Genomic DNA, 22448 nt, shown 5'->3' on the forward strand with positions numbered 1-22448 from the left:
CCCTGCCCTGGTGATTCTGAGATCCCACCCCACCCAACTTACAGGCATGCCCAAGCCCCTTCCAGTAGCTCTGCCATACAAATGGCTTGTCTTGGTTCATGCTGCCGACTTTCTTAAAATCCCTCAAAGGTTCACAAACCCCAAACGGCAGCATCTGGCCTTGGCATGCCCCATACGTCTTTCTAAATAGCCCCAACCCTGGCACGAGTAGTAGCTGGCCTCAGTTCACAGGTTAGCCTCTCCCAGGCACTTCCAAGCCCAGCGTGAGTAGCAACCATCTTCAGATCACTTTCTAGTCATACCAAATGGCCCTGGGCAAGGCACAGGCAGCAGATGACCTTGGCCTGCAACAAAGCCCCTCCCAAGAGGCCCCAGAACCAACACACCTGTGGCCAGCTTCAGGCCACACTATAGCACTACCCAACCATCTCCACAAATGACAAACCCTAAGGGCAGACTGAGCAGGCACCAGAACCCCACTAAAGCGAACCCTGCTCCACAGGGTCAGCCCCTGCACAATAGCCTCTCCACTGTAGTCACAGCCAGTCCTCACAACCAATCAGCCTGATCCCTCCCAGTGATGTGCCAACAGCAATCAAGGCTCAACTACAACAGGAGGGCACATAAAATGCACACAAGGGACATACCTACAGTACCCAGCTCAGGTGACCAGGGAGACTGCATCACTGGGCCCCACAGAACACCTACTACATAAAGCCATTACCAAGACCGAGAGACATAATAGCACTACCTAATACATAGAAACAAACATAGGGAAGAGAAAAGAAACATGTCCCAAATGAAAGAACAGAACAAAACTCCAGGAAAAGAACTAAAGATAAAATGGAAACAAGCCATCTACCAGATACAAAGCTCAAAACACTGGTTATAAGGATGCTCAGTGATCTCTGTGAGAACTTCAACAAAGAGAGCAAACCTAAAAATGGAGATGGAAAACATAAAAAAGAACCATTAAAATTCTTAATGAAGAATACAATCACTAAAATAAAGAATACATTAGAGGGAATCAACAGTGGATTCGATGAAGCAAAGGATCAAATCAGTGATTTGGATGCTAAGGTAGCAGAAAACATCCAATCAGAACAGCAAAAAGAAAAAGAATCCATAAAAATGAAGACAGCTTAAGGGGCCTCTGGGACAACATGAAGCATACCAACATTCACATCATAGGGGTACCAGAAGGAGAAGAGTGAGAGCAAGGAATTAAAAACCTATTTGATGAAATAATGATGGAAAACTTCCCTAACCTGGTGAAGGAAATAGACATACCGTGTTTTTCCAGAAAATAAGACCCGCCAAACAATCAGCTCAAATGCGTCTTTTGGAGCAAAAATTGATAAGACCCAGTCTTATTTTACTATTATAATATAATATAATATAATATAATATAATATAATATAATATAATATAATATAATATAATATAATATACCAGGTCTTATATTAATTTCTGCTCCAAAAGACGCATTAGAGCTGATTGTCTGGCTAGGTCTTATTTTCAGGAAAACAGGGTACAAGCCCAGGAAACACAGAGTCCCAAATAAGAAGAAACCAAACAGGCCCACACTAAGACACATTAAAATGGCAAAGATTAAAGACAAAGAGACAATCCTAAAAACAGCCACAGAAAGGCAACTAGTAACTTATAAGGGAGCTCTCATAAGACTGTCAGCTGATTTCTCAACAGAAACTTTGCAGGCCAGAAGGGACTGACACGAAATATTCAACGTGATGAAAACCAAGGACCTACAATCACGATTACTCTACCCAGCAAAGCTATCATTTGGAACAGAAGGACCAAGAACTTCCCAGACAAGAAAAGTATAAAGGAGTTCATCACCACCAAACCAGTATCATAAGAAATATTAAAGGAACTTCTTTAAGAAGAAGAAGGGGAAAAAAAGATTTAAAAATGTGAATAATAAAATGGCAATAACTACATATCTATCAACAATTACTTTAAATATAAATGGATTAAATTCTCCAATCAAAAGACACAGGGTGGCTGAATGGATAAGCAAGCAAGACCCTTACATATGCTGCCTACAAGTGACTCATTTCAGATTGAAAGAAACACACAGACTGAAAGTAAAGGGATGGAAAAAGACATTTTATGAAAATGGAAACAAACAGAAAAACTTGAGTAGCAACACTTACATAAAGTAGACTTTAAAGGCTATAATAGACAAAGAAGGACCCAGTAATTCTACTGTGCGTACTTATCCTAAGAAACCCAAAACACTAATTCAAGTGGATACATGCATCCATTATGTTCACTGCAGCATTATTTACAATAGCCATGATACGAAAACAACCTAAGTGTCCATCAATAGATGAATGGATAAAGTGGTACATACATACGATGGAATATTACTCAGCCATAATAAAAGAATGAAATCTTACTACCTGCAACAACTTGGATGGACCTAGAGGGTACTGTGCTGAGTGAAATAAGTTAGACAGAGGAAGACAAATACTGTATATTACTTATATGTGGAATCTAAAGAACAACATAAACAAACAAAACAGGAACAAACTCATAGATTCAGAGAACATTTTGATGGTTGCCAGATAGGATGAGATTTGGGGGGATGATGGGTAAAAAAGGGGAAGGGCTTAAGAAGTACACATTGGTAGTTACAAAACAGTTATGGGGATGTAAAGTATAGCATAGGGAAGATCGTCAATAACTGTGTCTGGTGTCAGACAGGTACTAGATTTATTGGGGTGATCACTTTGTAAGTTATATAAATGTCTAATCACCATGTTATACACCTGGAACTAGTATAATATCGTAGGCCAACTGTAACTGAAAAATAAAAAATTATTTAAAAAACAAAACAAAACCAGTCAAAAGGATCTGTTGTCCCCACAAAGAGGCATTAGTATTTAAATCATGGTAAAATTATAAAATTCCTCTTCTATCCCGTGTCTCTTCCTATAATCTTTTCCTCCTTCTTTATTTAATATCATGCACGTGGCTGATAAGCAAGGCTTTGACAATTATGTCCCCATTGAAAACGAGAAAAAGAGAAAGCTTTTTGCATCTGTTAATGCAAAATCAAAAACAGTACACTTGATATTTATCCAGGCATGTGTCATGTAGTTGGGCTGACATGGGTAGGTTAAGTATTTCAACAATCGTGCAGCAATGTGATTATTAAATTAAAAGACACCACCAACACATTCAAGAAAAAGCACTGCCTGACTACCATATTGTAGTTCTGTGGAAATTTCCTTTCAAGAGCCAAAAAGTACATTTACTTGTCACATTCATGGAGCATTCAATGCACATAGGATCATTTAAAGGACATAGCAATTTCTTTTGGCAAGGCTAGCCTTGGTACACTTCAATTCAGCCATCTACTGGGCTTCCTTTTAAAGTTAAATTCCACTAAAGGAATGAAGAATTATAAATAGGTTATCTAGAATACTTTTTCCTCCTGTTCATTTTCTAAAGCCCTAGGATTCTTTCAACGAATTTCATAATTTAGATCAGTAGTTCTCCACCGGGTGGGGGAGAGTGGGAGAAAAGGGGCAAGGATTTTGTCCCTCAGGAGACATCTGGCAATGTCTGGCAACCCAAATTTTGGGGAACTGTACTGGCATCCAGTGGATAGAGGGCCAAGAATGCTGCTAAACATCTTACGATGCTTAGCACAGGACAGCCCCCCACAGCAAAGAATTATCCAATCCAAAATGTCCAGGTGCCCAGGTTGAGAAACCAGAGTTATATATACGATTCATTCAGTCATTCATCCAATCGACATAACTGTGCTCGATTCTCCTGACAGTGGTGGTCCGGAGTTCTCCTCCCTGTCCAGGAGCCCACGTTGACGTGATAGTTCTCTTTAGGGTCCACAGAGCCATTCAACAATCCCCTATCCTGCCCCCCCCACCCCCCCGCCGCCGCCAACAACCCGATTCCATCCATTTCAGGGAGAATCAGAATACATCATCAAGGGAAGCATTAGGATCTTTCTTCATTAGGTGGAGAAAGGAGCCCAAAAGACACCAAAAACTCTTTCTCCTAAAGAGGAGATGAAACAGGGAACCATATAAGGATGGCGGGATTGTACTCCCAGAAAATGTTAAAACTGAAAATAAGAACTTGGGCCATCCTTTAAAGGACGATCCATAAGTCCATCAAGTGCCTTGAATTTTTTCCCCCTCTGCTATGAATTCTCTCCTCACAGGAGGAGTTCAAAAAACATTCCTGAGTCTCAAATCCACTCTTTAATAATATTCCATTAAGGTTAAAAATCACTCCTGACAAGGTGGCCGAGACCCACGCGCTTTTCATCTGCACCCCAGGAAGAGCGCGGGGCTGGGAAACAGAACAGGGTCAGATGTGGATTCCAACCTCCTGGCTTCACTTGGAATGAGATCAGAAGGGGAGAATGTGTCTTTGATCCAGGCTCTCTTGTGATTAAAATTCACCTTGAGATTTTCTTCCAGGTAAACAATCCATCTTCGTGTACTGTTGAGACTGCAAACTCCCAGCACACCCCAAGAGAGGAAAGGCCTGGGAACGGACTGGTGGCAGGACCCCAGCACACAGTACAGGGGTATTCTCGAGCCCATCTTTTATGAGGCTCGTGGCTCATGTGTGATACAGACACGTAGTGCAAGATGAGGACCGAGTTCAAGTTGGGAGGTAGAGCGAAGGAAAAGACTCTTAACCAGCAAAGTATGTAAATATGACCAAAGCTGTTCATTAACACATAGCAGCCAATATAAACTCCTTTCCAAAATTAGCTGGAAAAAAATCTGCAAAGTTTGACATTCCAGTGTTGCTGAGGGAGGCAGGGAGCAGCACTGGGTGAGAAGGCTGTTGCAGTTGTTGCCATAGCAATGGGTCCAAGAGCTCTGGGATGGAGTTCCTGGAGTTGACGGTATTAGCTGGGGTGGAGGCTCGAAGCCTGGAAGTGGGACCACAACGTGGCTCAGAGACCCCGGGAGCAGAAAAACGCGAGATGAACGAGGAGATGGAGTGAGGGGCTAGACAAAGACCGATGTCCTCCACAGGGCGTCCCTCTGTTGGGGGCCATACGTGGCCTCCACGCTGTGTGGTCCATGAACATCCAAGAGAAAAAGCCTGCAAGTAAGCCTTTCTCCCCGTGTCAGCCAGGACCTCTGTGCCAATGTTGAATTGTTTCTCAACAGTCTCTGAACTCTAGACTTGGCAGGGCAACTTCCATGGACTACGTATGTTTTAGCCTTCGTCTCCCACATCCAGACGTAGATCTCCACCCAAGACAGCCAGAGAGCAAGGAAAATCAAAACAAATGCCAAACAACTGGAAAGAGAAAGGGGGGGGGGTAGAAGAGACAAATGGAAAACTTCACGTTTCAATCATGATTCAGGCTGGACTGGGGCTCACGATAACGTAAAATATGCAAACCTCGGGAGCGCTGCTGTATATCTCCTCTGTAGCTTAGAGACTGATCAAATACCATCTGTTGTGGCAGTTGTCATGGCAGCATTTTTCTCTGAATACCAGTGTAGCTGAGTTTAAAGTACATGAAAATGATGGATACAAATGAAGATCATCTCTACCGATGCCACCACAGCCCACAGGAAGAGGGGGCTCGGGGCATACTGAGTAAATGGGGTGCTAGTTTTTATGAGTTAAGAGTTTCTCAGCAGACCCCTTGCAGATCTCCTTCCTGGGAGGATGAAACTGCGAGGGGAGGCAAACAGCTGCTGCAGTCAAGTCAGACATGGTCATAGCCGTTTATTTAAAAATCATGAAATGCCTGAAGCCTGGGCAATGGGAGACCGGGACCCACAGAAGGATGACTGAGAACTTGCAAGTTCCGGGGACTTGGAAAGCACATTGCAGCTTCTTCACAAGCCTCATCCAACAGCTCCAATGACTTCCTTCCAGAAACGTGAGTGATCCTCACACCTGATACTGCTACTTGCCAACAAAAATAATCATCATTCATCCATTCCTTTACCATATTTGCTGAGTACCTACTGGTGTCAGGCTGTGTGCTGGTTGTTATTCAGCATATAGCAGTGAATAAAACAGATACAATCCCTGACTTTGTAGAACCTGCAGTCTAATGCAGGGGAACTGGCAATAAATAGTGTGCAAATAACATCTGTCATGTACTAGAAGACTTGATCTAGCCGGGGGGGTGGGGGTGGGGGGAGGGAGAGAAGATCAGGTAAGACTTTCTGAAGGAAGAGATAGCTGTAGAAGGTCCACAGAGATAAGGCTTTTTGTCCGTTCTGGTCACGGAAGTAGCCCCTGGAATGGCATGGACCACATCATGCATAGGGACCCAAGAAAATGTGTTGACTGAAGGGGAATTTGAGCTGAGACTTAAGAGTTAGCTGGGCACTGAGAGTGGGAAGAAGAGAAGATACGCGTCAGAGGGAGCTAAGGCTTGAGGGCATCCACACAGGATGCAGCACAGCACATTCTGGGGAGCAAAAGAAAGTCGAAATGGCTGGAGGCCAATGGGCAAGGGAGGAGAGCGGCAGAGAGGACACTGAGCAAGAGCAGAGGCTGGCCCGCCAGGGCCGCGTTCAGGTGCTGACATGGGGAAGGAGAGCAGGCAGGGGTCCTTCCAGTTCTTAGGAAAGGCTTGTCACGGCCCCGTTATCACGGCAACAGAAGGGAGGCCATGCCCTTTGGGTCTGAACGCTTGAGGACATCAGGGTTGGTTGAAGCCGTGTCCTCGAGGTGGAGCCCCAGAGACACTGGGGCTGGGGCACAGAGACAGGGAGGTCTGGGAGGGAATGCCAGCATCTGGAGCCATGTGCTACTTACTAGGAAGGTCTGTTTCCTATCTAACCCTGCTGACACTCCATCCTCTGGCTCCTTCCAAAAATAAACAGAGAAAAGAAAAGAAAGAAATCCAACTATGCAACCAAACAAAAAAAGCAAACTGCAATTTGGGGAAATGCCCTCCTAAATGCCGTCTCACTGGTGGTGTCTCTTTCCTGTGCGTTGCTAGGGGCCACTGTGTGATGCATGATTTCCCAGCTTCCTGGGTTTTTGTTTTGTTTTGTTTGGGTCCACTTAGGTCAGTGCTGGGGCCCAGCATCCTGGACGGAGCTGGTGGGGTCCAGACACTCCCATCGTAATCCTACAGAGGGGACCCCAGAATGAGGGAAATGCATGGCGGCATTTCAAACACTGTAGGTGGGGACATCATGGGCAGCATCTCCCCTGGGAAGCTCCACAGGCTGCTGCTTGCTTGGCTGGTGCTTGAAACCATCTTTGTCCAGCCATACAAGAGGTTCTGTACCTTCTGTCCCAGCTTGGACCATTCAGACGTCAAAGTTTCCAACAAGTCAGCTCTCGCTCTCTTGGTGGCTTTGAAGCAGAAGGTTGAAGAATGTGGGACTCAGGGCCTGGGTGGGGCTTGAGACCCTCTGTCAGTCTGTTTCTCTTGCTGCTTTAATGCCTTGCCCAGCTCCTTCCTACAATTTGGCAATGTTATCCACCTTATCGTTTATAGTACTTATAACTTCAGCTTTCCAAGATATTGTCAAAAATTCCTTTAAAAGAAAAACTTTGTGGGAGTCTCTCTGCTGTTACAGCAAATGCAAGTCCATATGGGTACAAAAAAATTCTGTCTAGAGGAGAAAAAACAACAAAAACAAGAATCTCAAACTCCTCCAGTGACTATCTTTTTCTGCCTTCCCTCCAACTGCCTAGAATATTTCATTGTCCTATTATTTTCTGACTTCTCAATTTTTCCCTTGAAACAAAGAGAAATCTGGGAGAAGAGCTGCAGCGTACGTTCTAGAAGTTAGTCCTTCTTCTGAAGGCTCCCATAATAAACCCTTCCAGGTGAGCTCTGCAGGGAGGGCATCCCCTTTCAGAGCTGGCAATCACGATGAGGGGAGAACTCCACTGGGATCAGCAGTCAGAAAGGCCCAATGACGCCTCTGTGTGTTTATTCAGCAAACCACTCCGAGCATCATTTCTCCTGCTACCACCTTAGAGGTGTGACCTCTAACTTCCCAGTCCTCCCAAAGAGACTGTTCTAAGTCAGGAGCTGAACACAAATGCTGAAGGGGAGTGGAGAGGGCTAAGGAGTGAGATTTAGAGGACGTAACTCAGGCTCTGGGGTCAGACAAATGCGGGTTCAAATCCTACCTCTGCCATTAACTAAATTATGATCAGCAAGCTACCGTAGCAGCCTGACCTGTCAAACGAGCATTATGACACCTAATACACAAGGTGGTGGGTTGTCACTATATGGGAGGCTCTATGTGTGGTACTACATAAGGGTCCAATAACCAGCAATTGTTGTTACTGGGTTGTCATTTTTGACGTGAGTTCTCAGGCCATGACATACCCAAAGCTGTCTCTGGGATTGGCTCCTGGCAAAACAGACCAGTTTACTTGGGCTGCTTCCCATTTCCTCCTCCTGGCTTTCCTCTCAGGCCCAGCTATCCAGGACTCCGGGCCCTCTCCATCACCTGAAGTCGTACCTGCCCCGCACCAACCCCTCTCTTGAAAAGACACTAATTAACTAATTCACACCAAGGCATAAGGGACTGCCACTGGCTCCCCATGTGTTACCTCTTCCCAGTGGTACTTGTATTCCATCACAATTAGTAGGTGACATTATCCGTTGAAAGAATACGGACTTTGGACTCCAGACTGAATTCTTGTTCCCTTACCGATGACCCAGAAGGCCCGAGGAAAATTAGTAACTGCTTCAAGCCTCAAATTCATCACCTGTAATGTAGGAGTACTCATAACTAGCTCCTAGACTTACTGAGGAGTAATAGATGGGTTGACATATGTAAAGGGTCTGGAACTTGAAATAGAGCTTTAAAAAGGCTCTTCCCTCACCCAATGCCTTCTGTCATAATGGCAGAATATTAGATATCCCTGGCCTCTCCTGAAAGTGAAAGACCATTTCAGAGCGGTGACACGCTGAGACTTGCTAAATTATGTGACAGTCGTATAGCCTCTCCAGGAATGAGTTCCTTGAAGCGAGAAGTCATTCTGACCCCGTCAGAATCAGCACTTTCTGCCCAAAAGCTTTCTGGTCAGTTTCCTCTACTAAGTTACATGGGAAACCCTAAGAACTTAAACAAACAGTTTTGTTTGTCAAATATATATGTATATACACACACGTACATGTATTATGTATGTGTATATATATATATTTGTTTATATATATGCTTTTTTTTTTGGCAGAAAACTTTAGCTTTATGTATAGAGAAGGATACAAACTCAGATTCCAGCTTTCACAAGAAAACTCTGACTCCTGGACCCCAAACACGTGGCTGCCTCTTGAACCAAAGGGAGAAGAGCGGCACTTGGGAATTTTACCGGGAACTATAAAACTTGGTAGCCTCATCCATTCCTTGAAAAGCAATAACTGAGTTGTGAGCCCAGCTCTAGGGGAAGGGGAAACACTGGTGACAAAACAGTGAGGTCCTTCCCTCAGGCAGCAGACAGCCTCCTGGGCAGGAACACACTGTAACCAAACCTCACCCCACTAAACAGCTCACTGACACGATAAGCGCTAACTTATACCCATCAACTCACCTACTTAAAAGCCTGACACGGACTCACTATGCTCTTTTTAGAAGGTCTGGGTTCTTTTTGAATCTTTGCCATATGTTCATGCTGAAGCCCATAAGCCACCCCAAAGTCTTCAAGAGACAGACTATATACATGCAAAAGAAAAACAAAACAGCAGATCCTTGATATGCCCCCAGAGTGCAGCAAACCCTCAATTTTGGAAATAACCACTAGAATAGATCATTTCACCCACAAAACAAATACACGTAAAGGAGCAGGGTGATGGGGTAATTTGTAAAAGAGGCCAAGAGCTAGACTTGCTCAGCCATCTGAGGACTAGCTCCCACACACCAGCCTGGGCAATTCAGTTTTGTGGCTCAGCCAATTTGCTAATGTCTGTAGCTTAGGGTTCTTCTAGGTTGCTCACGAGTGGTCAATCCATGGATTTCCAACCCTGAAATGCCAAGGATAGCAGGTATGGAAGTCAAGACCATCCTGGCAGCATTAATTACCAGGGAAGCAAAGCCAAGTAGATAAGTTGGCAGGCTTCGGTACTCAATTCAGAATCCTGCGACCACGTTGCTCTCACACTGTGGCGATGGCTGGAATGAAGGTGACTGCTCTGTTACCTTCCGCCTGCAGGTATCACCCTGTAGTGTTCACTTCTGCAGGAGATGGAATTCAAAAACTGCCTTTCTCTTTCCATTCCAATTCCAGATGTGCCTAGCAATGAGTAGGGAATAATCATATGCCAGACATAACACTAGGACCTTTTACCTACATTACTTCTATTTTTTTATTTCGAAAGCTGTGTGTAGTATGGCTAAAGAGCTGAGCCTGAATTTTAGACCACTGGTGATCATTAGTATATCATTTGGGAGGCTTGGCAAGTAGTATACAAAATAATTTATACCGAGAAACTAGATTTGTTAATAATTTCAAGTTTTAAAATCTGTGATTGGGGTGGCCGGATGGCTCAGTTGGTTAGAGCGTGAGCTCTCAACAACAAGGTTGCCGGTTCAATTCCCGCATGGGTTGGTGGGCTGCGCCCCCTGCAACTAAAGATGGAAAATGGCAACTGAACTTGGAGCTGAGATACGCCCTCCACAGCTGGACTGAAGGAAAACAACCTGGAGCTGATGTGCCCTGGAGAAACACGCTGTTCCCCAATGTTCCCCAATAAAAATTTAAAAAAAAATCTGTGATCAAGGCAGAGCTATATGCCAATCAGAAATTATACACAATTAAAATAATTAAGAACATTATTAATATTAAAATAATTCTCAACTCTGTTTACTGCCATAGCCAGAATGTCAGAGAACGTTCGGTCCAAGTCCACCGGAAGAGAGCAAACTAGACAAGGAACGTCTCTATTACAGGATATCCTTGAGCGTTCCAAGGCTACATGATAGCTAATGCACTTGTGAAGAAGTAGTAACAATTTTTAACTTGTCATATAATGTTAATCTCTGTTATTATTTCCGTCCTTGTCAAGTATTTAGTTGAACCAGATAACACTGCACTTTTTGTGAGTAAAAAAATGGTTCAACATGGGCCATTTCATAAGGTTCTACTTATATATCAATGCATTAGGAAGACACCCTTCCCCTAAAGGCTAAAATTAAACTGTTGGGTGATCATAAACATAGAGCATTTTACAGCCATTAATAAACAAATCACCAGTAAATTCTGAAACTCAGAATAAAATCTCTGTAAGTCTCTCTCATGGAGTCTCACAAGACTGATGATATATAGAGAAAAAGAGCAAGTCAAAAGAAATATCTCATCGACAGGTTAACACTTAAAGGCCCTCTGCTTTAGTTAGGGTTTCTTTTGCATGATCCCCTTAAAGAAGCAGGAGGGGGCCCCAGAGAAGCCTTTAATTCCAAGTTAATTCACATCTCAAAACCTCCCATGAAAGGTAAGCACTAGTCATCCTTCTTAACAGTGAAGGAAACCAGGTCTCATGCCCTTCTCTTGCCTTCCTGTTCCTTCAGAGGGAAGGGTGAGAAAGATGAGATTTTGGTTCCGTTCTGCCACCCCATCCAACTCTACACGACTGCTACCACGTTCATGCCCATGTGGGAACCCTTCCTGCCCATGAAATCTACTCATAGGAAAAACTAGCTCATGTCAAAGTGTTGTCATTTGCATTGTGATGGAAGCCATTACTAAGAGGACATTTGAACGGGGGAGAGGGAAATGAAAGATTTCACAGGACCAGAGGTGAAGTCTGGGGAACTGTGGATCTCTCAAGGCTTCCTGGATAGCTCAGGTACTTTATTTCCCTGAGCCTCAGCTTTCCTTTCAGGAAAATGGGGACAATGAGCCCTTTCTTGAAAGCCTTATAGAGGCTTCACAAGAAACCAGTACTTGTACTCTTAAAAAACATGAAGCACTGGGATACGTTCTTTTCCATACATTATTATTTCAGTTTATTTTCACCACTAAATAAGGTAGATATTATCAGCCTTTCCAGATGGGGAAATGGAGGCACAGAGTGTTTAAGTGTCTTCCTAAAACTGCAGTTGTTAAATGGCACAGTTGGAATGTGAACACTTAACACAAAGTGTTTTAAAGCTACAACCCTCTAGAAACAGGGAGCGTTAACAACCGAACAGCAGGAACTTCACTATCACTCTTGAACACTGTTTGGTCACTTTCCCTGCCCGTGGTCCTCAGTAGTGTGACAAGGCAAGTAATCAATCCCTCGAAACCAAATCCAATCTTTACATCAAAAGGAACTTCACAGAGGAAGGAGTGACTTCTTCCATATCCTTTTGGACATGTTTTGTGGAAGACATTTAGGTTCTTTTACAGTGCTTTTTAAATATCCAGGTGCGGGAATTATTTAAAGCAATATAAACACTTATAGGCATTCTTTCAAAGTCAAAACGCTCCCAGAACAGGGATCTTTCAAACCACCACGACAGTGCTTAGCATTCTTGAGGAAGCCTATGATACTTATAAGAATACAATCGTTTGGAGCTGAAAAAGCCCACGTGTGTATGAGTGGGCTGGGCGTGTGTACAGGCAGGTAACAAATGAGTACGATGGGCTGGTTATAAGAAAACAGGGAAAGGTAGGGAGTGTGACACATGCAGCCCGCACCTACCCAAAAGGGCAGCTATTACCCAGTTTTCGCCAACTTTTTCCTGGAGAGGGACAACCCACTATCGCCAGACGATGAAATCCTTTCTTTAGAAAGCTGGGAGATCAATTTTTAGGAGGTACATTGATTTTCATCTAACTATTGGCATGTTTTTGTTTTAAGCGATCTTCTGGGACCTGCGCTCGGCAACTTGGCTGTAGTTGTCTATCCTGTGCTCAAGCGAGCACACTGGAATCCGTCTGCTCTCCGGTTTCCAACACCGAGACATCGTAGACTAACTGTGCCTTAACACAGGACAAACAGGAATTCCTTGCTAAGTTCTATTTCATGGAAAAATCGAAAAACAAAAAATAAACACAGAAAAGACACCCCTTGGATGCTAGGCCGAAGAATAACAACTCTACGGAGACATATGCAGGGAGGTGGATCCCAGCATGAGTTCCAGATGGTTTATGGATTAAGGTACAATCTACATGGTGATAAATCACCGTCCAAGTTCTTTTTCAGCTCAAGAAGATTTGGAGCTATTCTCGCCGTGTCCATCCTCACACTTGCGAAGTTCTTTACCCTTAGAACACCTTAGTCCCAATGGAGGTGCGATGGGAATTACTTCAGTAAATATTCATTGAACATCTATCTACCAGGGACCCATTGGTTTGGGCAGATGGACAGATGTGGCCCCACCCTCAAAGAAGTGAATGTCTCGTGGGATACAGGCAGTTCAGTACCACGTGTGAGAGGATTACCACTTCAGTTTTTCAATGGAGGAACCCAAGGGTCACAGAGGTTAAGTGAGCTGGAAGGGGTAGAGAAACCGCATGGAAACTCTGAGACCCTGGCACACACACAATTCAGATGCTAGGAACTTAGACCCTAACGATAGTTCTCAGACAAGAGGGTGTCTAAAACATTCCAACCTTCCCAAAATAGCAAACGGATGGGCTCATTCAAAAGAGTCAAACATAAATAAACCCTTTAGAAATATTGCTAAAAAAAAAAAAAAATTAAACAACTTTGCAAACGAATATATGTTTAAATGCATGTTTGCACAGACATATCTCAAAAGCGGCTTTTTTCAGATGACACTAAGACAACACTGATTGGCAAAGTGTGGTCACCAAACCAGCAGCATCCCCATCACCCAAGAGCTCGCAAAAAATGCAAATTCTCCAGCTCCTCCCCAGACTTACTGAAAGAAACTCTGCAGGTGGGGCCCAGCCATCTGTTTTAACAAGCTCCCCAGGTAATCTCATGCACTAAAGCCGGAGAAGCACTGCGGGAGGAAGCTTTGCCAAACCAAACATCACTTGCCTTATTAATGAAAAGAATCTGTTATTTTGGTGTCTTTGCCATACACCTTTGTGACTAAGTTAAAATATAATATTGTGAGAAGAGACCAGATATGAGAGAATTTCTTGGCTTAGGATGATTCAAGTTTCTTTACAGCATTTAAAAGTCCCTTGTGCATTTGACATTACGATTTGAAATGTAACATCACCCCCAATCTCTAGGAAGCTCCTAGACAGCTGGACCATTAATTGTTCCACTTATTCATCTAAGAAACATTAGCTGAGCACTTCCAATGTACCTAGCACCATGCCAGGTCTGGGAATATGGAAATTTTTATTGAACTAAAAAAGATGAAAAACACACTATATATATTACGAAGCTCTGATGTTATTAGACAGCATATAAAATATATAAATCTCTCACAAAATTTGCTTAAATGCCATATTAATTACAAGACAAACACATTACTAGGGAACAGAGCACCTACTTGTGAGTTTACATTGGCAAAAAAAAAGTCCGGCATACCTGACATTCACTTCTAATTTCCAGATGAAGTGGTACTTGCCACGCACATGATAGACAGACAGCTCACTATCTGAGGTGGCTCAGGACTGGAAATGAAATGTCGGCCGGTCCTCCCCATGCTGCCCTACAATGACCTGCTTTGAACGAACAGGTGTGGAAAACTCTATCCTGAAGGTTCTAACAATGGAGGCAACTTGCAGTCAGTTCAGAAACCCAAGGGGCTCACGGTAGTAGCGAGATGAGCTTCTGCTATGAACCCAAACCGCTTACCATCTACACACATACAGGAAGCTACTTCGCTAGAATCCCAGAGCTTAATAGTTTCCTATTGCTGCTGTAAGAAAATATCACAAGCTTAGTAGCTTAAAACAATATAAATTTATCATCTTACAATCCTGGAGGTCAGAAGTCCACAACCCGTTTCACTGGGCTCAAATCAAGATATCGACAGGCTGCACCCATACTGGAGGCTCTAGCGAAATCTCATTTCCTTGTCTTGTCCAGCTTCTTGGCTTGCGGCCCCTTTCGCTATCTTCAAAGCCAGCTGTATTCTCTCTCTCTCTCTCTCCTCCACCTCCTCCTCTCCTTTCCCCTCTCCCACTCTCTGACTCTGCTTCCCCGATTCTAACTCTCTCACCCTCCTACCTCCCTCTCACAAGTATCTTTTCGATCACATTGGGCCCACTAAGGTAATCCAGGATAATCTTCCCATCTCAAAATCCTTAATTACATCAGCAAAGTCTCTGTTGTCATGTAAAGTAACATTCCCAGGTTCCCTGTAGGGATTAGGACGTGAACATCCTGGGGGAGGGAGGGTTGGGAGGGCACATTGTTTAGCCTACCCTACTGAATGCCACCTTTTTGAGTATGAAAAAAACTTAATGCACAAGTCAATCGCTGGGATATATGTGACTTGTAAACAGGGAAGGGAATGACGATAGAACAGGCCCTCATCCTGAGCTAAGACGATGCCAGGAGCTTTTCAGGCTATCTCCTTCATACCTTCAATCACCCTAGGAAGTAGCTTCCATTAACATCCCCCTCTTACAGCTGCGAGGGGCGGGAAGACTCCGAGATTCAGTCACTTGCCCAGCCCCAGCGCACATTCCTAGTAGGTGAGACCCAGATCTGCCGGAGTCCGGTGTCCATGCTTATTCTTCTTCATCGCAAATCTCCTTACCATGATGGAATGAATCACCCCAAGACTTGGCCCATACTTATATGAGGGGTTGGTATGACAAATGTAATTTTTGTACCTCCACATCACAGCTAGCATTTTTTCCTTCTTCAATCAATTGCCAAATATGTGGAACAGCGTAACAGTTAAGGGAATGGACGCTTAGAGCCAGGCTTCCAGGGTTTAAAGCACAGCTTGTCACATATTAGCTGTGTGACCTCAGGCAAGTTACTCACCCTCTCTGCTTCAGTTTCTTCATCTGTAAAATGGGAATAATAATGATATCTGCTCTCATAGGATTTTATGAATCTAAAATCAGTTACTGCAGATAAAATGTCTAAAACAGTGCCCAGCTATAAATGTATATGGTAAGTGTTTGCTGCTATTATTATTATTATTATATAAAAATGCTGACAGAATCAGGGACAAAGGCAGTAACCCTAGGCTCTACAACATGGTAAAGGGTGAGAGTCCTCTAACCTGAATCAGCCCCAGCAAAGCACAGCAAAGGCATCAAGGTCTGATTTCTCAATACCCTTTAATGGAGTGAACAAAATATGTTTTCCATTCCATAGGGTGTTTATGAAAATAAAATGAGTTAAAACATGTGAAACACTTAGAACGGTGCTTTATTATATTATCAATATTAATCATCTCTGGTGTTATAAAGATACCTAAAAATGCTTACCTCAAACAACACAAAAGAATGCACTAAACTAAAAATGAACTGCACTGTCCTATCTGGATCCTCTGGATCAATCAAGGAAAAAAGGAATTAAGGAAAGGAAAGATATTTCCAGAAGAGTGCCAAATATCCATTTCTTAAATCCTATACAGAAAGTCCAAGTTCATACTTAGTGTTCAAATCACTGCTCAGCTGTAGATAATGACACAAAAATAATGGTATGTGATAGTCCTGGTCTTTCCATCTCCCATCTGTCCATCCAGCGAGCCAGCCATTCATCCACCCAGCCAGCCATCCAGCCATCCATCATTTACTAAACACCTACTACATGCCAGTCATATAAGTGATAGGGGCTTACTTAGGACCCTCAGGTGAAAGACATGGCCTCTCCTTCAAGAATATAAGTCACCAGACAACCGCACAAAATATGTTATGAGAAATTCAGGTACAGGACTTCTGGGGACACATAAGAAAATCGGCACCCAATTATCTCAACTACTTGAGGTAACAACTTGACCTGAATATGAAAGGTCACGTTACCCAAGGGGGACAATCAGAAGGTCTTCCCAGCAGTCTGGCTGGCATGCATCAAAGTACAAAGACATGGGCGTACATACACGGCCTCTTTGGGGCCCTCCAAGTTCCAGTACGTCTGGTGTGCAGACTCTGAGTGGCTGAGTGGCAGGAAACGATCACAACCAGATCATGAAGTCTCCTGTCCTGTGTGCTCGAGAGTTTGGAGAGGGAAATGAGGAGCCAGCGATGGTGTGAAACAGAGGTGTGGCCAAAGAGACAGACAGACAGACGGGGAGGTTGTTACCATCTTTGAAAGAGAATTTTGGCCAGCACATCAGCAGTGACAGTGAATGTGCCACCTTGAGTCAGAAGTAGTGGATGCTTCCTGCCGATCGTGGCCCTGGATGCTTTGCATTTTGCTTTCAATTTTGGTGGCCCGTGGACTTTCCTTCATTCCTTCTTGGTTCTGTAACACATGTACACCCTTAGGGCTGTGTAAAAATAGGCCCAGAGACCCAGGGCAGAGGCCACTCAGCTGCGCAAGGATCTCAGACACTCCCCAGGCATGTGGCCAGCTTTCTGGCAGCTGCTGGGAGGGCCCCAGGTCACTGGGCCCAGAAACCTGATCCTGCTGCCGATGGCTTTCCCTGGGCCCAGGAAGCCCTGTGAGAACAGGCAGAAGCACCTGGCACCAGGGCTCTTCAAGGCCATCTGAAGAGGCTGCCTTTTGCTAGGGGCCACCTGCCCCTGTTTCTTGAGTTCCCATCAACAGGTCAACCCAGGCCCTTTCCAGAAATATTCAATCTCCCCACTCTCGCTAACTCCCGGCTAAAACCAGCTGATTCTGCTGCATCCACAAATAAAAAATAAGGAGAACAGGGATTGGTCGGGTGAAGATTATTCTTGTTTCGCCCTTTCTCTGTCACCCAAGTGAACACCATGGGCTCTTAAACTTGAGAGACTTGGGTTCAAGCTCCAACTCTGCCTCTTAGGTGAGTAATCTGGGGTAAAAAAAAAAAATAACCTTTTAAAGACTCAGTCTCCGTGTGCAAAACATAGACAAAAATTGCACCTACTTCATAGGATGGTTCCGCGGTGTGACTGTAATAATTAGATAAAACGCTTAACAGGCCCTTGGTCGTTAGCAGTTGGCCCTCAGAGCCCGTGCTCTTAGCCATGATGCTTTGCAGCGTCCAGAGGCCAGAGGTGAAAAAGAAGACCTAGTCTGACTGTCTCTTTTCATAGAGGAGACATGACCAGAGAAAGGCGGGCTGGATCCTTGAGCAGAGCTGGGACCTGATGCCTCGGCCTGAGGGCTGGCGCTTCCCTGCTCTTTCTAGGCTTCGTCACTGTGTTTTCCCAGGCGCTGGCCTTCTGAAAGGGGGCTTCGAGGGTAGCCGTGACAGTGAGGAAGGGAAAGGGAAAGGCCAGGATGGCCCTGCCCTGGGCTCCTTACTCCCGTTTATGACAGCAATACAGCTTTTATCACTGTCACATATGGGGTTCCACATAGGCTTTTATTTGGGGAAAAGGGGCAGTGGCTCTGTTCATGGAATAGAAGTTTGAAAACCACAACCCTGTCCTTCTCTGTGCCTACATGCAAATTCCTATTGTCTTGGGGAGTCAGGTGCTGACATTTTCTACAGAGGTTCCTGAAAGGCCAGTGTAAGGAGCAGAGCTGTGCGCTAAGTAGCAGGAGCACTGAACCTGGGGTCTATGGAGCCCCAGGGGGCACACAGGCCGGGCTCTGGGATCCAGCATCTGCGAGGCTGTATGCAAAATTCTGGGCTATAAGCCTTGTGGGGAGGAGAGGGCTGGCAAGTTTTCCCCAATTTCCAAAAAGTTCCATGTCCCCAAACACATGAGTGATTGCTAAAACTAACCATCATCACCAGAGAAACTGCCATGCATTGAGTGCCGCCCATATGCCAGGAGAATGGGGAGAATAAAGTCACCTTAGCTCATTGGGAGGATGAGCTAAGAGGGTATTTATCAAGCACTTAGAATGGCACCTGGCACAAGGCGGAGTTATGTTTTATCACTGTAATTATTATCCATATTCACTTTCATTACCTCATTAGTCCTCACAAAAACGTTATAAGGTATACATTATTATCAATCCCACTTTATAGAACAGGAAATAGAAGCTTCAAAAGATTACATAATTAGCCCAAGGCCACAGAACAGCAGAGAAGGAACTCCAACTTGGCCTGTCTGACTCACAAGTCCAGGCTGGCCCTCAGTCTAGATGTACTAAGGGAAGAAAGCAGGACTCCCTAAGCCCAGGACAAGGCAGGTGGGCAGTGCTGGGAAGCCCCAGATGACCCCAAGCCTGAGATCAGCCAGCCAGAGGGCAAAACAGGCCTGGGGCTTTCCACCGAAAAGTGCCGGCAGGCCTAGCTCACTTTGTACCTCTCCTAATCAACCACAGAAAGCCAACCCGCTGAAAAGAATGATTCAACAAGAAAACCGCCCCCTGCAGTGGCCATCCCTAGGCTGCCAAGTGAGCGGAGTCTTGGAGCCCAGTGGATTTAGGGAATGAGGCAGGGGCCGCCCCCGTGCCCGCTGGCTGAGCTCCAAGCAGTGTTTCTCCTTCCAAACGAACACATAACTTTGCTGAACACACCACTTGAAAGCCAAAACGATGCCCCTAGGTTGCCATGGCAATGTTAAACAGATAAAACATTTAACCAGCTCTGACGCACACACACAAACTTATTTAAGGGCCAAATGGACTGATTTGGTGGGGGTGAGGGGGAGGAGAGGGCAGTGTTGTTTCTACAGCTCCAGCTCCAAGGATTTGGCCCCCAAAGTATCTAGGTCAGACTGAAACAGGGCAAAGGACTCAAATATAAGCTGAGACCAAGCTTGCTGGGGAAAGGGAAGGCACTGCTTGCTGTGCCTCCGCATTTTGCTCATGGTCACGGTCCCAACTTACAAGAGCAGAGAGCTGGGCGCCCAAAGTCACAGATGCTGATGGTCTAGCTCTGCCTCTCCCTGGGGATCAGCCTTCGACTACCTGGCACCCCGGTCTCCTCACGCCTCAGTGGGGGGAAGCTACGCGGGCCCACAGCAGAGTCAGAAGGATCCAATGTGCTCATGAGCGTCAAATCGCTTGTAAACCTGAAAGCGCCGTACGGAGGCGCGTCGCTGTGGACATTAAAAACATTGACCACCATTTCCCACCAGGCGGCGTTCTCATTTCCCAGACGCCATGGTTCATCGTCCATTCACAGGAGTTGATGACCACGGTTGTTATTTTCCTTTAGGAAACTTTGCTCCTGGGTCCAGTGGGGGTGGCTCTGAGCTGTGGAGTGATGATGAGTGAAATGTGAAGAGTGATGATGAAAGCAGACTGGTCCCAGGTCTGGAAAGAACACTATTGCCTACGGGGTCTGTCGTACTCCGGGCTCTTCCATGCCTCAGCCCTCACCTCGGACACAACAGGGCAAAGAGTGGACATTACTGAAAGTCCAGAAGCATCTCACAGACACAGCTTATAGCACTTGGGGAGGATCAATGTTGCAAAACCTCCCTCTGCAGGGTCCCTGACATCCTCAGGTAAACAGATTCTCCAGAAATGGGAATGAGTCCTCTTCCGCCCGTCACTCCTCTGTGGTGAATGAAACCTCGTGCCTTTCAAGGCTCCCCGCTTAGAAGTTATTCTAAAAGCTCCCCTTACCTGGGGTGGCGTGGGCCCCCACTGTGCCATGCACAGATGTCTGTTCTATTGTTGTCTGGTCACACCTTGTTCACTTGGCTTAGCCCAGCGCCTCGCATTAGGGGCGCGCTGTGAAAGTTCTCCGACTGAATGGCTAAAAGTATGTGACGCCACGCCCACAATGGCCGTGCACCAGTGACCCTGGAATTCTTTAGTCCATATGCCACAGGTTTCTGCTTTCACTTCGCCACCCTCTGGGAAGAGAGCAGGACTTGAAGTAGAACCTGGGATGCAGGAGATGGAGAGGGGAATGGAGCTCAGGGGCAGCGTGATGAGCCCAGAGGAGGAGGGTGAGTGGATGGGAGGGAGGGGCACCCGCTTCACCTCTTCCAGCTAAAGAGCTGACGAGCTTGTGCCTCTGTCCACAAAGTGGAAAGTCATATTTCTATCCACTGACTAGCTGATGAAATACATGTGTCCCTTGAAAACTGGACTAGCACCCGTTCCTCCTGCTTTGAAACGCAATTGCTTTTCTTTGGCTCCATTATTAGAGGCCCCTGAAGAGGCTCTGTTTTCCTCAGGAGGAAGCACATTAACTCGGTGCTGACTGTGTTCAAGGGAGTCACAGTTACTTCCCCAAGTGGTACACGCCCCTGTCCTCAATCCCTTGTGTGTCACCCTCCTTTCGCCAACATGATGCTCTCCATATACCCTCCCCGCTCGTCTCTTCCAAACAGGCAATATTTAGCCAACGACAACAAATGTTTATCATTAGCCACGCTAAACAAGGCCAAATCGGGAAGTTAACCTTCTAGGAATCTAGAAATGGCGGCCCATCCACTGGGCCATAGTCCCAACTGACACTTCTTGTGAGTAGAAATGCTTTGACCCTAAGTGCTCACATGCACACACACAGGTGTCGTCACAGCCAGAACAAGCCCCATGCTTGTCTCTGAGAACTTCCCATGCGCCCTAGGCGAGTGTTCCCTAATGAATATCACCGTTTTGTGACACAGGGGAAAGGACAATGGCTCCACTGTCCTTGTCATCTTTCTCATTTATAGCAGAGTGGAATGACAGTGGCGGAGGTTGTTACATTTTTCTGGACTCACATCCTGCGTGCTGAACTATATTCTCTGCTGCATTTACCACCAGACCATCCATGTCTGCCTCCCCGCCCCTAAAATGGAACTAATTATCACAGACAATTACACGATTTTATAGTCTTGTAGTCTAAAAAAAAACACAGTCCGTGGGGGGAAGGGAGGGAAAAACCCAAAAACAAAAAACAGTTCCTCCATAGCTAAAAGAGTTACTGAGAAGCCATAAAATTGCACTGGTGTTATGGTAGTATTTATAAATAACACATTTACATATAGAACTAAATTTGCACAGAAGAACCTGAGGTGACAATTTTATTTTATCATCTTGAAAGTGGACTTTTAACAAGAAACAACACCTCCAACAGAAGGCGTGGCAAATAAATATGTACCAAATAGAACAAAAGGTTAATTACCTTCAAATGTCAGTTCTACATATGCATATAATAGGCTGGACAAATGTGCTGATATTTATCCCAGGGGAAATACTGCGTCTCTTTCATGTGAAGGTATGACTGCATGTGCAAAATACTTGCACTAAAATTAAGTCTCCTATCTTCCAAATTTTCTCAATTATTAATACACTAGACAGCTGCAGTAGCTGTAGCAAAAATAGCAGCCAAGCTTTTCCAAAAGTCAAAGCAGCCATGAGATGTCTCCATGGGGACTTTCCTCTGTAAGGAGTGGCTGCTCTCTGGATCAAACAAAAAAGAAAGCAATCTCCAGTGGAACCATAAAAAAGAGAAACTTGTTTCAGAATGTAGACTGAAAAATGACCCCCCCCCCACACACACACACACACACTAACTCCTCTTAATAACAAAAATTTTTCTGTGTATGAAAAAAAGTTGACA

At 45.0% G+C, this 22448-nt stretch overlaps 1 protein-coding gene across 14 annotated transcripts in view; it reads right to left on the reverse strand.

Annotated features, from left to right (window-relative positions):
* The window catches only part of NAV2 (neuron navigator 2), a 702045-nt gene that overhangs the window by 223700 nt on the left and 455897 nt on the right, over window positions 1-22448 (reverse strand). The gene's annotated exons all lie outside the window — the stretch shown is intronic.

Source organism: Rhinolophus ferrumequinum, chromosome 11 (genome assembly GCF_004115265.2).
Source record: "Rhinolophus ferrumequinum isolate MPI-CBG mRhiFer1 chromosome 11, mRhiFer1_v1.p, whole genome shotgun sequence".
Lineage (NCBI taxonomy): Eukaryota > Metazoa > Chordata > Mammalia > Chiroptera > Rhinolophidae > Rhinolophus > Rhinolophus ferrumequinum.